Source organism: Mus pahari, chromosome 3, assembly GCF_900095145.1.
Source record: "Mus pahari chromosome 3, PAHARI_EIJ_v1.1, whole genome shotgun sequence".
Taxonomy (NCBI): Eukaryota; Metazoa; Chordata; class Mammalia; order Rodentia; family Muridae; genus Mus; species Mus pahari.
In genome coordinates this window covers 11,784,966-11,800,831 of record NC_034592.1, presented here as the reverse complement: position 1 = coordinate 11,800,831, position 15,866 = coordinate 11,784,966, and the positions used below count along the sequence as shown (strand labels likewise).

General features: G+C 40.5%; 1 protein-coding gene across 16 annotated transcripts in view; it reads left to right on the top strand.

Annotated features, from left to right (window-relative positions):
- The window catches only part of Cacna1b (calcium voltage-gated channel subunit alpha1 B), a 174,868-nt gene that overhangs the window by 100,327 nt on the left and 58,675 nt on the right, over nucleotides 1–15,866 (top strand). The gene's annotated exons all lie outside the window — the stretch shown is intronic.

Sequence of the window (15,866 nt, the reverse complement as noted above, 5' to 3'; positions counted from 1 at the left end):
TCTTTCTTTCTTTCTTTCTTTCTTTCTTTCTTTCTTGGTTTTTCGAGACAGGGTTTCTCTGTGTAGCCCTGGCTGCCCTGGAACTCACTTTCTAGACCAGGCTGGCCTCGAACTCAGAAATCCTCCTGCCTCTGCCTCCTGAGTGCTGGCACATTACAATTTCTAACAATAGTAAAATCATAGTTATGAAGCAACAAAATAATTTTATGGTTTGGGAGGGGGTCACCACGACGTGTAGAACTGTATTAGAAGTTTACAGCATTAGGAAGGTTGGGAGCCATTGGGCTAGCTGGTGTGCAGTCAGAAGCACCAGCAGCATCTTGGATGAAGGAGTGCAGATGATTCCAGTGTGTTGGGGGCAGAGACGAGGTGTATCAGCACAGAGCCACAGTGGCCCGGCACCTCCCCGGATGGCTAATCTTGTTTCCCCAGTAGCCTCTCCCACAGGGACAATGACCCACAAATATCAGGGACTACTTTTTTTTAGAGCTTTTACCGCCAAGGCCAACATGAGTATTATAGTACCCAGGAGTGACAAAAACTTGTCTGGAGGTGCCTTTTGGGGTCCTCTAGGCAAGAGAGGCCACTATGGGGCCACCTTAAGGTTCTAGAGGAATAACCTCCTCTCTCACCAAATTTGAAAGTCACATGAATAAGGCAGTTATACTTATTTTGAAATGTGTTGTTAGTGTATATTAAGCAAATCTTGAAGTACAATTTTGGCTTGGTACTTTAAAGTGAGGTGTGTATTGTGGCTTTATTGTATTCTGTTTAAGCATTGTGAGATTAGGAAGTTAATGCCATGTAGTCACATGATACTCAACCTCAGTATTCTACTCCTGAGAAGGGCATGTTCTAATTACGGTCAGTATTTTTTACAAATTATATTTTATCTTCCTGGTATTGGGTATCAAATCGAGGGCTTTGCATATGTTAGGCAAGAAATCCATTGCCTTTCTTATTTAAAACAGTAAAAAAGTCATATTACATGCTACCTTAACCCCACAGTTTAATAAAATACGATGAAAAAGCAATTCAACACAGAGAAGTCACAAACCTGTCAAGTTAGGACATAGAGTGTTTGACGTAAGTGTTGCTGGTTGCTGGTTACTGGCTGAAATAGCTGCTCATGAGGGATCGCTTTGGATACTTCCGTCTTTGAAATTTAAGTCACCTCTCAAAAACACTGATACAGGATTCTAATAATCTGCCAGTGGAATTTGGACACCTGCCTGTGAGTTCTTCGCTACATTATTCTGTTAAAAACATATTATGTTCTGACTGGGTATACTCTTCTATGTGAACATCTGCAGGAAAGCTAGCAACATTATAGTAACATATTTTTCTGGAGTGTTAGGTGTAATAAAAGAAGAGATTGTGAACTGCAGCATTTTGCTCAAGTGAGGAACCAGTCTGTGGAATGTACTTATCAGTTCATAAAAAGAACTGGAATGGTTTGGTGCTGTGGCACAATCTTTAAGTATTTGGTAAAACTTTGTAAAATTATCTTATGGATTTATGTAATGGTAGCTCTTTGTGTATTGGTCCATGTCTCAAGATGAGCTTGGTTAATTACATTTTCCTGTTAAAAATTACCCATTTAGAGACTAGAGAGATGGATAATTTGATAGAGTTTGTCCCACAAGTATGAGACCTCTGTTTAGATTCCAAGCAGCCATGTGAGAAGGCAGGTAGAGCACTGAGCCTGTAGTCTCAGAACTGGGGAGATGATCCTTGGGTCTTGCTGGCCAGGCAGGTTCGCAAACCAGTGAATTCCAGCTCCAGTAAGAGATCCTGTCTCTCCCCAGCAAGGTGGACATTGATTAAGGAAGATAGATACTTCATGTTGACCAATAGTCTCCACATGCATACCTTGACACGTGTGCACATATTCATATTATTCATATTATTGTATTCATATGTGTGCACATGCTTGTGCACCCACCAAGCAATAGATTTAATTTAGGTTTTTTGGAACTTACATAAACTTACACAGTATTGGCTTAAATTGAACCCTCAACCCCCTCTCCAAGGTTTCTCTGTGTAGCCCTGGCTGTCCTGGAACTCACTCTATAGACCAGGCTGTCTCCAACACCTGCCTCTGCCTTCAGAGTACTGTGATGTGCCAGCACCTGGCTTCAAGTGATTTTTTTTTTGTGTGTGTTTTGTGGTTTTTTTTTTTTTGTTGTTGTTGTTGTTATTTTTAGAACTATCGTTTCTGTGATTTCTCCTTTTTTTGATTAGATTAGTTGGTGCTTTATGCACTTTGTAATCTTTATAAAATGAAAATCGGTAGCTTAGTTCATTTGACATTTATACCATATTTTATTGTAAAAATTATTTCTCATTTTATCTTTATTATTTTTCTCTTTTGTTTTATATCCATATTATTATTTATATTATTACATTTATTTTTTTCGTTCCTTTTCTAACTTCTTAATTTACATAATTTTGACGTATCTCACCTCAAACTTGTATTCGTAGATTCCTTCCAAATTCTCTACAAAGGAATTCCAAATGAAGAATTTAATTCTTTCATGTTTATTTCATCATTTCCATGTCCTGGTTGTGATATTCAATGCTATAGACCCTCAGGCTCACAATTCTCCTGCCTCAGCCTTCTAGTGCTAGAATTATATGCAGAGCTGTGTTAGCACACTCAGTTCTGGTTATAGTTTTCATAATGTGCTCATGTCTGGTTTGGGCATCAAAGCAAGAATGGAGCCATAAGATGCTTTGGATCCAATGGACCTCTTTCCAGAGTAAATTATGCTGAGCTGGGTACTAATTGTCCTTTCAGTATTTGATAGAAAGTGCCAAACAAGCATTCCTTGTCTGAGGGCCGTGAAGTGGGTAGCTATGGAGTTAATGTTATCAGTTTCGCTTTGAATGACTTTCCACTGTTGAAGGCTTTTACATTTCTTTGAAGTTGCCAGGTCTACATGTATATCATTGGCCATAGTTAGTCCCTGTTACCCTTATTTTATCTTCAGGCTCCCAATCATTCCTTCGATTGGTATGTATTTTCATCTGTCCTTTTTCTCAGTCTTGCCACATTTGTTAATTTTATTGATCTTTTGAAAAGTTTGGATTGTTTTATTGACGATTTTTGTTTTCATGATTTTTATTTTAAAATTTGTGTCTGTGTACACACATGCATACAGAGTTAAGAGAACAATTCTATAGTTCTTTTTACCTTTATGTGGATTCTAAGAATTAATTAAGATCATTAGACTTAAGCAGCAAGTACCTTGACCCATTAAAACACCTTTTTGGCCCTATTTTAACTTAAGTAATTTTAAATTTAATTTAAATAATTAAATTTATTTAAATCAAATAATTAAAATTTAAATAATTGTATATAATTTAAATTTAATTTGATTTTTACTTTCCATTGCTTTGTTCTTCTTTTTGTTTTTTTTTAAATCTTTTTTTTCTTTATTTACATTTCAAATGCTATCCCGAAAGTTCCCTATACCCCCCTCCCCGCCCCTGTTCCCCTACCCACCCACTCCTACTACTTGGCCCTGGCCTTCCCCTGTGCTGGGTCATATAAAGTTTACAAGACCAAGGGGCCTCTCTTCCCAATGATGGCCAATTAGGCCATCTTCTGCTACATATGCAGCTAGAGACACAAGCTCAGGGGGTACTGGTTAGTTCATATTGTTGTTGCACCTACAGGGTTGCATCCCCCTACAGCTCCTTGGGTACTTTCTCTAGCTCCTCCATTGGGGGCCCTGTGTTCCATCCAATAGCTGACTGTGAGCATCCACTTCTGTGTTTGCCAGGCACTGGCATAGCCTCACAAGAGGCTGCTATATCAGGGTCCCTTCAGCAGAATCTTGCTGGCATGTGCATTAGTATCTTTTCTAATTTTCTTGTGGTAGGAATATATATATATGTATATGTATGTATATATATATATGTATAATTGGTTCTATTTTTCTGCTTTTCTTTAAAACCTTTGTTTATGTTAATGAATGCTTTTCCCTGTGTGTATGTATGCACACTATGTACATGCCTGGTACCTTTAGAGGTCAGAGCAGAACATTAGATCCCCTGAAACTGAAGTCACAGATGATTGTAGCTACCATGTGGGTGCTGAGAACAGAACTTGGGTCCTCTGTAAGAACAATAAGCTCTAAAACCCCTAGCCACCTGCTAGTCTAATACAAACATTTAGTGCTACAAGTTTCTCTCTTTGCACTGCCTCTGTTTCTTCCATAGGTTTTCATGGGATATATTTTAATTTTTGTTTAGTTTTACTTAAAAATTTCTTTGAGATTTATTCTTTGGCTCAATGGGTCATTGCGATGATACAGGGAGATGATATAGGGATGGTGTCCAAGTGTTTGTAGACTTTTTTGTCTTTCTGTTGTCAACTCCTACTTTTATTACTTTGTGGTCAATAACTACATTCTGTATCATTACTTGTCTTTTAGTTTTTTTGTATTTTGCTCCCATTGCCCAGAATATGAGTCATGATAGATGTTTTTTGGGTGTTGGAAAAGAACATGTGTTCCACTGTTGCTGGGAGGGATGTTGTGTAAGGGCCAGTTCCATCCTGTTGGTTGGCCTTTCTGTGTTGGTGTTATTTTGTGTCTGGATCTGTCAGCTGTTGAGAAAAGGATACTCAATGCTCTAAATATAACTTTGGATCTAATCTACCTTTTCTTTCATACTGTAAGTTGTTCCTTCCGCATTTGTGAGTGAGTTGCTGTTAGATGCAAACACATCTATGGTTTGTCCTTTTAATCATCAGGCTATGGCTTTGTCTGAATCTGGTTTTTTCTTTGATTTGAAGTCTATCTTGTCTTGGTTGACATATTTACTATTTTTTTCACAAAATTTGCATGATTGATCTTTTTTACCTTTCATTTTCAGGTTATTTGTACAGTTACATTTGAAGTGAATTTCTTATAGACAGCATATGTTTAGGTCATGGTTTAATCCACTGTAAAGTTTTTTATTTGACATTATAGCACTTACATTTAATGTAGTTGTTGGTAAGATTAGAGCTTAGGTTTGTTACCCTAATTTCTGTTTTTTGTTTGTTCTCTCTGTTTCTTATTTCTCTGGTTTATTTTTCCCTGCCTTTCTTGGAGGTTATTTGAATGTATTTAAAAGTTCAATTTGATTTATCTATAGTGCTTTCTAGTGTCAATTGTATATGATAATTGCTTTAGGTATTTTATTATATAACTTACCCTGGTTTCCTCATTTTGTCAGTTTGAGTACAATATAAAATTTCTCTCTATATGCCTCTTTCTTTTTTATAATGTAGTATTCTTAATTTTTTCCTCTGTATAAGTTTAGAATCTTAACAGACTATGTTTGAATTTTTGTTTCAGTTATCAAACATAACTTAGAAATCTGAAGAGAAGAAGGAAAATGTGTTATATTTACTCATTTTTCCCTTATTCTTTCTTCCTTTCTGGTAGTCTATATCCTTTCATAAATTGTCTGTGTGTGGAAAGCTTTCTGTAGTTTTCTTTTGACGTAGGTCTGCAGGTGACAGAGTCTCAGTTTCCTTCATCCAAGAGTGTCTTGATGTCCCTCAGTCCTGAAGGATATTTTATTGGGTCTAGAATTCTGGGTTGACAGTTCTTTTTTTTTCAGCACTTGAAAAAAGCGTGTGCCTCTTCTGAGTCCATGGTTTCTGATGAGAAATCCACTGTCACTCGAAATGTTCTCTTCCCGTAGGTAAGACGTTTCGCTGCTTTCAAGGCTTGCTTTGTCTTTATAGTTCAGAAGTTTGAGTACAATGTATTTTGATGTGGACTTCTTCAGATTTATCCTGTGTGGGGTTTGCTCAGTTTCTTGAGTCTGTAGGTTAATGTCTTTGCAAGTTTTGGGAATATTTCATCTTTTATGTCTTTTAGTACTTCCTTACTTCTGCTTGTCCCGGTGTTATCCGAGACTCTGGCAGTATGAGTGCGTAGTCTCTTGCTGTCCTCTTGAACTCCTTTGATTTTTTTTCAGTGTATATTCTCTCTGTTGATCAGATTGGGTAATTTCTGTTTTCCTATCTTCTAGTTCTGGGATTTTTTTCCCTATATCCTCTGTTCTGCAGTTGAACCCACCTGTCTGTTAAGTTTTTCATTTTAGTTACTATGTTTTCAATCGCGTACTTCATCAGATCTTCTGTTTCTTTGCCAAGATTTTCTACTTTGTTGTTGTTGTTGTTTTAAGGTTTTTTCTTTTTTTTGTTGTTGTTGTTTTTGTTTGTTTGTTTTTGTCAACTGTTAAGAATTTCTGGAATGCTGTTTTAAAGTCTTTGTCAGATAGGTTTAATATCTGTTTTCATTGATTGTTTTTTCTTGTTCAGTTTGATTTCCTGGTTCTTGGTGTGATAAATAATTGGGGCTTTGGGGTTTTTTGTTTTGTTTTGTTTTGTTTTTTATCAAAACCTAGCTACTTTAGAATTAGATCGTGAGTCTCTGAGTCTTGTTTAAGTCTTCTGCTTTGGCTTGTCTGCTGTGATATACTCAAGAAGGAGAATGGACAACTATCTTGTTAGTTTTAGGTGGGGTGGGAAAATAGATTCTGACTACGCTGCCATAGGCCTCGGTGGAAGAGACCTCCTCATTATCGCTGGCTTGGAGTGAGTCCCAGTTCTCCCGCAGGTCCCCACTGCTCTCCTGTGACTGCCATGAACCTAATTATCTCTGGCTGGTAGTGCTATTCTACTAGCACTCATTTTAGACCACGAGGAAGGGATGCTTCATAACACTGTCATCACATCACTTCTGGGTCTTTTTACCTCAGGACAAGGACGAAAGCCCTGCTTCCATTCATCTGACTCTCACTGAGCTCCAGCGAATGCTTTAGGTTGCCTCTTATAGGCAGTGAAGAGAAAGGTCCAGGCCCCTGCCTCAGACTAGGCTTGTTTGGATAGGAATAGGACTACCCATCTGTTTGGTTTTGTTTTTTATCTTTGAGTTTGACTGTAGTGTAGCAATTGTTGCCTGTAAGTCATCTTCAGGCTCTCGTGTTTCCTAGTCCTTTCATGAGGACTTTTTGAAATCTGTACCAGTTGATATTTGTGAATTTCACACCAAGTCTGAGCATATGAGGCATAAAATAAAACTCAGAAAAGACAGCCTTCTCATGGTGCTATTCTGTGGTTCCAAGGTTCCATAGCTAATCTGCTGTCTCCTTCCTACCCTTCAGAATCTTTGTCCATTTCTCTTCATGTGCTGCTCAAGGATCAAGTCCATGCAGGTGTGCGTTCCTGGACAGAGAGGGGAAAAGACTTTTAACTTCATCTTTTCAGAAGGGTCATATCTTGAGTTGATTTCGGTATGTGGCATAGGTAAAGATGAAGGATTTCTCCTGGCCCCTGGCCCTTACTGGATCTCCAATACTTTGTGACAATTTGTTGAAAAAGGACTGTCCCTTTCTATTCAATTACTTTGAAATTTTTGTTGAAAATCAATTGGTAGATGATAACAGAGTTTCAGGAAGAATTTCTGGAATTACCTTTTTTAATGACCAGTTCTGTCATGTTGCTTTATTTTGTGCATTAGACATTCTGATAATACATGGGTTGGATCTATTTTGCCTGTCTCCCGTGTGACTTTCTAACCCTTTTAAAATTCATTCCTTATTCACTACTTTTTCTCTTGATGCAGTTCACTGTCTTTTTCCACTGAGAACTTTCAGCATCTGTTCTTCTGTGGGTTCCTTGTAGTTTCTGAACTGATTTCAATGTATTGTTTACTTTGGCTATTTGTCTCACTTTGGATTTGGTGAGAAGTCATCTGGCATCTCTCCTATCTCTACCAGTCTCCACCAAGACTGTTAGGTCTGGGGTACTCGTTCTCATTGGCAGTTGGCTTCTGTAATGACAGTCATCATTTCAAGTTTGAGAGTTGTTTTAACTTTCTTCCGCTTTACAGGTGTGTGTGTATGTGTGTGTGTGTGTGTGTGTGTGTGTGTGTGTGTATTGTTTTGCTTATTTGTTTTTCCTGGTAGTTAAGTTTGGTTCTGTGGAGCACAGGCTAGCTGTTTGGTTTTGTGGAGCACAGGCTAGCCGTTTGGTTTTGTGGAGCACAGGCTAGCAGGTTGGTTCTGTGGAGCACAGGCTAGCCATTTGGTTCTGTGGAGCACAGGCTAGCTGTTTGGTTCTGTGGAGCACAGGCTAGCTGTTTGGTTTTTGTGGAGCACAGGCTAGCCGTTTGGTTCTGTGGAGCACAGGCTAGCTGTTTGGTTTTTGTGGAGCACAGGATAGCCATTTGATTCTGTGGAGCATAGGCTAGCCATTTGGTTCTGTGGAGCACAGGCTAGCCGTTTGGTTCTGTGGAGCGCAGGCTAGCTGGTTGATTCTGTAGCACAGGCTAGTTGTTTGTACTTGCTAGTGGGTAGTATGCTCGATTTCTAGTTCACGAGTATTGTCTTCTCCTGGTGCAATGAGACTTAGCATCTTTGTCAGGATTTGGAATCGGCTTCTTCATTGTTCTAGAGCTCTAGTATGCCATATGCCTCTGTCATAGCCTTGACTTCAGCCCTTGAAACCTCACCAGCATGCAGTGGCTTCCCCATTGGAGTGACTCTCATCTTCAGGAGCAGGATTTAGGTGTCTTTTTAAGTCCCCAAGTGTAGTGTTGTGGTTGTTCTGGCATCAGGCCTATTCTTAGAACTCATTTGTTAAGGATGGGAGCTGTTTTCTAGGGTAGGTCCCAGTGATGTCCAAGATTCACATCACCAGGCCTCTGATGCACCCTCATCTCTCTGGTCTCTGCTTGGTTCTTCTGATCTCAGTCTATCTTTCTATTTTCCCTGTTCCAGTCCAGACCAGATTGTTGCCCAGGCGATACTAGCCTGCAGCACCTCCTTTTTCTTTTTCTTTTTTTCTTTTTCCCCAGTTGCTGTAGAGGAAGAAGTGGCAAGCTGGCTAACTGTCTCCGAATCCCTAACTCCTTGTACAGACTCGCAGGTCTACAGATTTCAGGGAAATAGCAGAAACTGAGGAAGTTCACAGGCTCAGGTTGCCAGACTTTAGAACATTGGAGGGTAACTGGTGGCAACACATTTCCCACCCTTTTAATGGGTACAGTGTCATTAAACAGATCCCCCCTTCCCAGCTTTCTCAGTAGCTCAACGTTTCTGCCCTGGAATTCCCTTTCTTCCCTGTGCCTTCAAGCTGAAGGCAGATTGACCACATGATGTCTTCCGTTTCCCCTGAGACTTACAGGAAGGAATCCCAACCCTGTGTTATGGGCCTAAACTCCTTCAGAGTTCAGGATACCATGGTATCAGTTTATCTATGCCAACAGGACCTAACTCTCCTTGGCACCCGTCCATGCTGCTGGCCTGCCTACCACGTGCTATCCTTCTGTCCATGTACTCATGACATGCATAATGTTTAAAAATGAATCTCTTACCCAAAATGATGGTTGGCCTCAGCTAGTCTCTTGAGCTCCAAACCAAGACTGCTCACTTCCATGTCCAAGTTCACAGTTTCTAATCGGTATGTGAGAGATGCCAAGTGGGGGTGATGTTGTTCCCTTTCTTTATTGACCCATGGTTTATGGAGAGTACAGAGGACAGCACAGGTGTCCATAGGAGGCACCTCCTCCTTTGTCCAGTCAGGTTCATATTCTAAACGAGTCCTCCACTACAAACCTACATCTTTGCTCCAAGGTCTTTCTAAGTAGCCTAAGCTGGTATTTTACTCACTGTAGTCCAGGCCATTCATGAACTTGAGGTTTCCTTTTTCAGTCTTCTGATATCTGATTTCAGGCCTGTACTACCAGGAGCCCTGGCTATATTTCTGAAGTTCTTCCCTCCCTCCATCCTTCTCTTGAACACGGTTCTCTACAGACCACTCTGTTTGGTCTCCCGCACAGGGTGTGGGGTCGCTAGTCACAATTTTTGTATCTCCTTTCTTAGGCTTTGTGTTTCCTGTCTGTGCTGACGTCCCTTCTCCTGGCAGCACTTTGATGTTCTCACTCATGACATTTGGGCTATTCTACGTCTCTTACTCATTTTAAGCTTACTTACTCTTAAAGATGATTTTGATTATAATAAATGTTTGAAGCTCATTTTTATGTTGTCTTTCAAGTTTCACTGTATCTTATCTGATTCATCTGTATGGTTTCAACTTTCAAATAGCAGATGTTTCTCTCAGCAGTGTCCAACCTGTGGCAGTGGCTCAAGGTAATGATGAACTTGGCCCATCTAAAAATTGTAAGCTTTTCTTAGCACATTATGAGGCTTTCTTGTGTGCGTGTGTGCGTGCGAGCATGCGTGCGTGTGTGTGTGTGTGCGCGTGCGTGTGTGTGTGTGTGTGTGTGTGTGTGTGTGNGTGTGTGTGTGTGTGTGTGTGTGTGTGTGTGTGTGTGAGAAACCTGGCTACACAGTTGGACTATGAACTTTGTAGATAACTGTGTCACAGCGTCCGAGGCTTGGAGCACCCTGGATGACTACACGGTACCGTCTATTTTCTTTTGTTGATTTCACGATTCCTTCTTAGCTTTCATTACTTCTGTATTTCAGATCATTTTGCGGTTTCTTCCTTCCCCCTTCTGCTTGAAGATCATGTTTCCTATTTTTTTTTTTAATGAAGTTTGACAGTGGTAAATTCTCTGCATAACCTGTATTCTGACATTGTTGTAAAAAGTGGTTTTTCCTTCGTATGGAGTTCTCACTGTTGGTTATTCTCTCTCCCACTGGAACTATTATTCCATTGTCCTCGGCCTCCTGTTCTGTTCTGAAGCCACTTGTTAATTCAAACCATTTTTCCTTTGTATAGCTCTGTGATTGCTAAAATAAACCCCTTTTTTGTTTTGGAAAATTGAAATGAATGAGAAGTAGAGACAGACGTGAGGAGCCCTCCTCCCACCCCCTGCACGCTCTGCCCCTTGCCCCTTCTGCTAGGAGCCTGCGCTCTGCCCTCACTCCTTCGCCTGCTCTAGTGTGCCAGTCACTCCTTGCTCCTCCTTGTCTTTTTTGTGCCATGTTCAGAATACTCATGGACTGGGCATCTCAATTAGGGGTTTAAAATAATCAGGGTAGCTTTATTGTCCTGAATGCTGATGGTAATTCTTTTATGTGGCCAGTACACATTCCAAGTTCAAATCATACAGTTGTCTTAGAAATAACTTTTTATGATTGTTTTGTTTGAATCATTATCCAGACACTGGTCATTCATTTTACTTTTTTTTTTTTTAAATATATCTAAACTCCTATTCTGTTAATCATCTTCCCTCTTGAGTATTCTGGTTTATCTACTGTGTAGAACTTCTGGTATACTAGATCTGGTAGATTGTATTAGGGGTCATGAAGTACCTTTCTTTACCTGAACCACACTCTGCGACTGATGGGGGTATGGACCACAGTACCTTTGAGACTATGTTGTTGGCAACTGTGTTGTGTTTTAGGAGCTTTAGAAGTGTCCTTGGCCTCCTCCAAGTAGATGTCATTGACATTTAGACAGCTAATATCTGTGTGTCTGGAGACTTGATGGACGATAACTCGGCCCCAGATCGCTTCTTTCGTCTCCGTGGGTGACGGAAGGATGGGACAGCGATTAAGACAAGGCCCTTCCCCCGTGGCTCTGTGACAGATGACTGTTACCAGATATGTGATTTCAGTAAGCGTTACAGGTTTCCATCATTTCTTCTGTGTTTATTGCTGTGACCTTAACTGGGAGGAAGGTCATTACCCATGAGGTACTTGGCTACCTTGGAATACATTTTGTGTTTGTCCATTTATTTATAAATTTTCAAAGCAATAAATCAGTATCTTAGCAACTAATGCAAATATTTTATTTTGAAAATTTGGATTTTAATGTATTTGATGTATTTTGATTTTTTGAAATTACTGTTTTTTGTTTTGTTTTGTTTTTTGATGCTTCAAGTTTTCCCATTTTGGCCCAGGGAGACCCTTGAAGTTGGCTTTTTGTCCTTCTCACATTCTGTGGACATTTTTACAGATTCCTTGTTCTCCTGTCTAGTATATCCAAGGACCATTTTGTATGTCTTTCCCAGAACACTATGTATTGGACACTACCATTTTGTCTGCATTTTCCTTCCCTTCCTGCAGGAGAGCCTGGCCGTCTCTGACAGCCCTTTAAGCTCCTTAAGACTGCTAAGAACTGAAGCTCACCTCCCTGGGATAGCCTGTGCCAGAGAAGGAAGGTCTGGTAGCTCAGTGGTTACAGGTCAAGTTGTTTTTAGGTTACTTGAGATCCCAAAATGCTTTTTCTGGGCTCCTCTGAAATTATAATCCTGCTTGACCCCTGACATCTGTCAGTTCTCGCTTCCTTCTGGTTGCTTCTGCATATCTTACTGGCTGAGCTGCCTGCTTCTCTGGAGCCCGACACAGGTAAATCATGACCTGTGGTGATGGCCATCAAGTCAGTTAGCCTCAGTCTCTTGCTCTTGCTCTCTCTGTGGTGTTTCAGATGGAACCCAGGGCCTCACATGTGTTAAGCCAAGACCCCAGACCTACTGCTGGGCTTTTCATAGCTTTCAGGTTTAAGTGTTCAGTATTTAGTGTTGTTGGTTTTTATGAGAAATACATCACAGATATGCCACATTTATAATTCAAATATATTTAACATATATGTCTGATGTCTTTGGCTTTCTAATTTTGTTTCTTTTATCCTGAAAAAAAAAAAGTCTTTTTACTTTGCTTATTTTTTTTCAAAATGTTTTTTTTTTTTAAATTATACATGTGTGTATGTACACCAGGGTGCCGCTGTCCTCTGAGACCAGAAGAGGGACTAGAGTTACAGGAGATTGTGAGCCATCTGAGGTGGCTCCTAGAGCCTAACTTGGGTCTTCTTTCTTAACTGCTGTGCTATTCTCCTGGCTCAGGAATCGTGGTCTTCAGCCAGGGAATGTTGAGAGTGCGGAAAATAGTATTTCCCAGGGAAAAGTGCAGCACTTGATTATCCAATACCAATGTTCATCCCTGACAACATACTTACAAGAAACACTATACAGGTGAGCAGGTTAGACTACAGATGTACATACATACACAGATATGCTGTAATAGTAACTAATGAAAAAGAGGCCATACACATGAAAGCGAACACATGTATGTGAAAGGACTATTATGGGAGGGTTTAGAGGGGAAAAAGAGAAGGGTGAAATGATGTAAGTATAATCTCCAAAATGAAGGAAGAAAATTCTTGCCAGTCATTTGTTCCTTTATAAAAATCAGGAAGTTTCAATCTGTTGACCATGTTAATCCACAATTGCAAATAAATGCTCTTCTTCCTCTTCATAGAAGTGTTTCTTTGGGGCTGGAGAGATGGCTCAGTGGTTAAGAGCACCGACCGCTCTTTCAGAGGTCCTGAGTTCAAATCCCAGCAACCACATGGTGGCTCACAACCATCTGTAATGAGATCAGATGTCCTCTTCTAGTGTGTCTGAAGATAACTACAGTGTACTTACATATAATAAATAAATAAATCTTAAAAAAAAAGAGAAGTGTTTCTTTGGATACAGTTGTACCACTTGTGGACATATGTTCACGTATACACACATCCATGCGCACTTTTGGAGCTAGAAGATAGAATCAGAGCAGGCTGGTCTCTGTTCTCCGGCAGTAAAGCCATGGTACAACCAGGGTATAAAGTGCTTGCCTAGCATGTGTAAGCCCACTTTGGCCTTCCAACTGTTGTGACAGACATGCGCCACCATGCCTGGCCAGCACCTCGCTTTTGATTGATGGAATGCTTAACACCCATTTCTCAGTTACCAAATGTGACATCTTTATTTTAATCTTTTTAACTGTTTCTATGATTTCTAATTTGCTTTTGCTGTGATTAGGATATTGACCTGCGTAATGATCTCCCTTGAGACCCGTTGAAAACCTAAAGCTCAGCTTATGGTTGTTGTATATCTTAAGCCATGTTGTGTAAGTGCCTTAGCCTCCAGTGGTGGTGTGTCCTGTACAATCACCTTCCTTGTCATTGCTACTCAGGGTTCTATGCCTTTTTAAGAATCCCTAAAAATAGAAATCGTTGTCATTTATCTATAATGACAATGTATATTTAGTTTTTCCAGTTACAGGAATACTTTTATAGTATTTCTGAGTGTTGACTTGTCAGTAAGATGTCTTGTGGTGGGCAGTGGTGGTGCACACATTTAATCCCAGCACACTGGAGGCAGAAGCTGACTTCTTGAGTTTAAGACCAGCCAGGTCTACAGAGTGAGTTCCAGGACATCCAGGGCTACACAGAGAAACCCTGTTTCTAAAACAAACAAACAGAGTAGCTTGCTTTCAACAGTGGATTTTCATCCTGACCCCTCTTTTGCTTCCTCCTGATCTTCTCATGGACCCTCCCGGCTCTCTTTCCAATTCATGGCCTCTCCCCCTCTTCACTAACTGTATTATATGCACATACATACATATATATGCTTCCCCATGAGTTTGTTATGGCAGTTCTCTCAGAAGTAACGTCATCCAGGCTCTGGTGTCTTCATTTCATTTCTTCTTGAATAAATTAGTTCTTCAACTCAGATTGGTTCCTTTCCTACTATACTTATTCTTGCCTTTGCTGTATTTATTGGGGAAGAGTTTTTTAAAAAGGCACAGGTTTAAAATAACACTTCTTTCTATAAAAGTAGTGTTGCTCCCCATGGAAACGCTCTCTAAATGGTAAGAATGAGAATAGAGTTGTTACAGGAAACCTGCTCACAGCCAGCCTTCTTGCACCATGTCCACCGAGTGCCTCTGCTGAGTTGGGCTCCTTGGGCAGGCAGCACGGTGCTCGTGTTTCTCCTCTGTTAACTTACTAGTTCATATATCTCTTGTGTCCTATAAACTCTTACCTGTTTTCAGGATCCTTCCTGGAAGGATTGAGTATTTTTGTACACTTCCTGTGATTGCATGTTTTATAATTTTTCACTATTAAAGATCTTAAAAGACTCTCTCTACCTCCAGAGATAATGTCTTATAAATTAATAGAATGTTGTGGGGTTGGTAAGTATTACCAGTTATTTTCTCCGGAAGACTTTGACAGGAAAATTTGATGGTGTTCACTTAAAAAAGAAGGTTGCTTTGAAGTACTTGCCAGCGGGCAATTGACTCTGGAGCCAAGCTCTAATGTTTTGCTGTAGCTGTTATTTCCTGCATATGAGTGGTCAGGGATCAGGGAGAAGCTGAAGTCTTTGGTCTCCACAGTGGCTTTGCCATGGGTGCCTCCATTTTCATTACTCCTTAGTATCTTCTCTGGTTATATGTATTCTTTAAGAGCGGTAAAAAGATTTGGTAGTGAAAGGTGGCTCAAGTCACCTCTGATGTCCTGTGGTCTTAGTAACCCTGTCATCCATCAGAATTGAAATAATGCACTCCTATAGTTTAAAATAAAGAATCGAGAGAGATATGGAGGTTACTTCAAAAGGAAGTCACTCCTGGCTGTTATAACCTGGGGAGCTGAATTTGTGGACACAAAGATGGGGGTTGCTGAGAGAGCAGAGGAGGGGACAGTGGAGAGGCACAATGAGTGGGAGTTGGGGAGGAGCCCAGAGAACTGGGTCTTCAAGTGGTGGGGCTGGCAAGGCCTCTGTTCTCCACAGCACTGAAAGGGAAACCCCAGGCCAAGTCAAGCTAGACTCGGATGATAGGGTTCATGGAGAACCTTCAGGTGTATGGGTTCCAGGGAGCCCCTTGCTTTATCCAGTCTTGCTGCCCAAAGATCTGCCAGGCAGAGGGAATGGCTTACTAGGTTCTGGGAGACATTGGTTTCCATGTCAAGGGACACCATGTCTCTCACACCACAATGTAGGCGGCGAGCAGGGCCCGCTAGAATTTCTGTGTCAGATTGTCCTCCATCTCTAGGTGTGGCTGTGTCAGATTGTCCTCCATCTCTAGGTGTGGCTGTGTCAGATTGTCCTCCATCTCTAGGT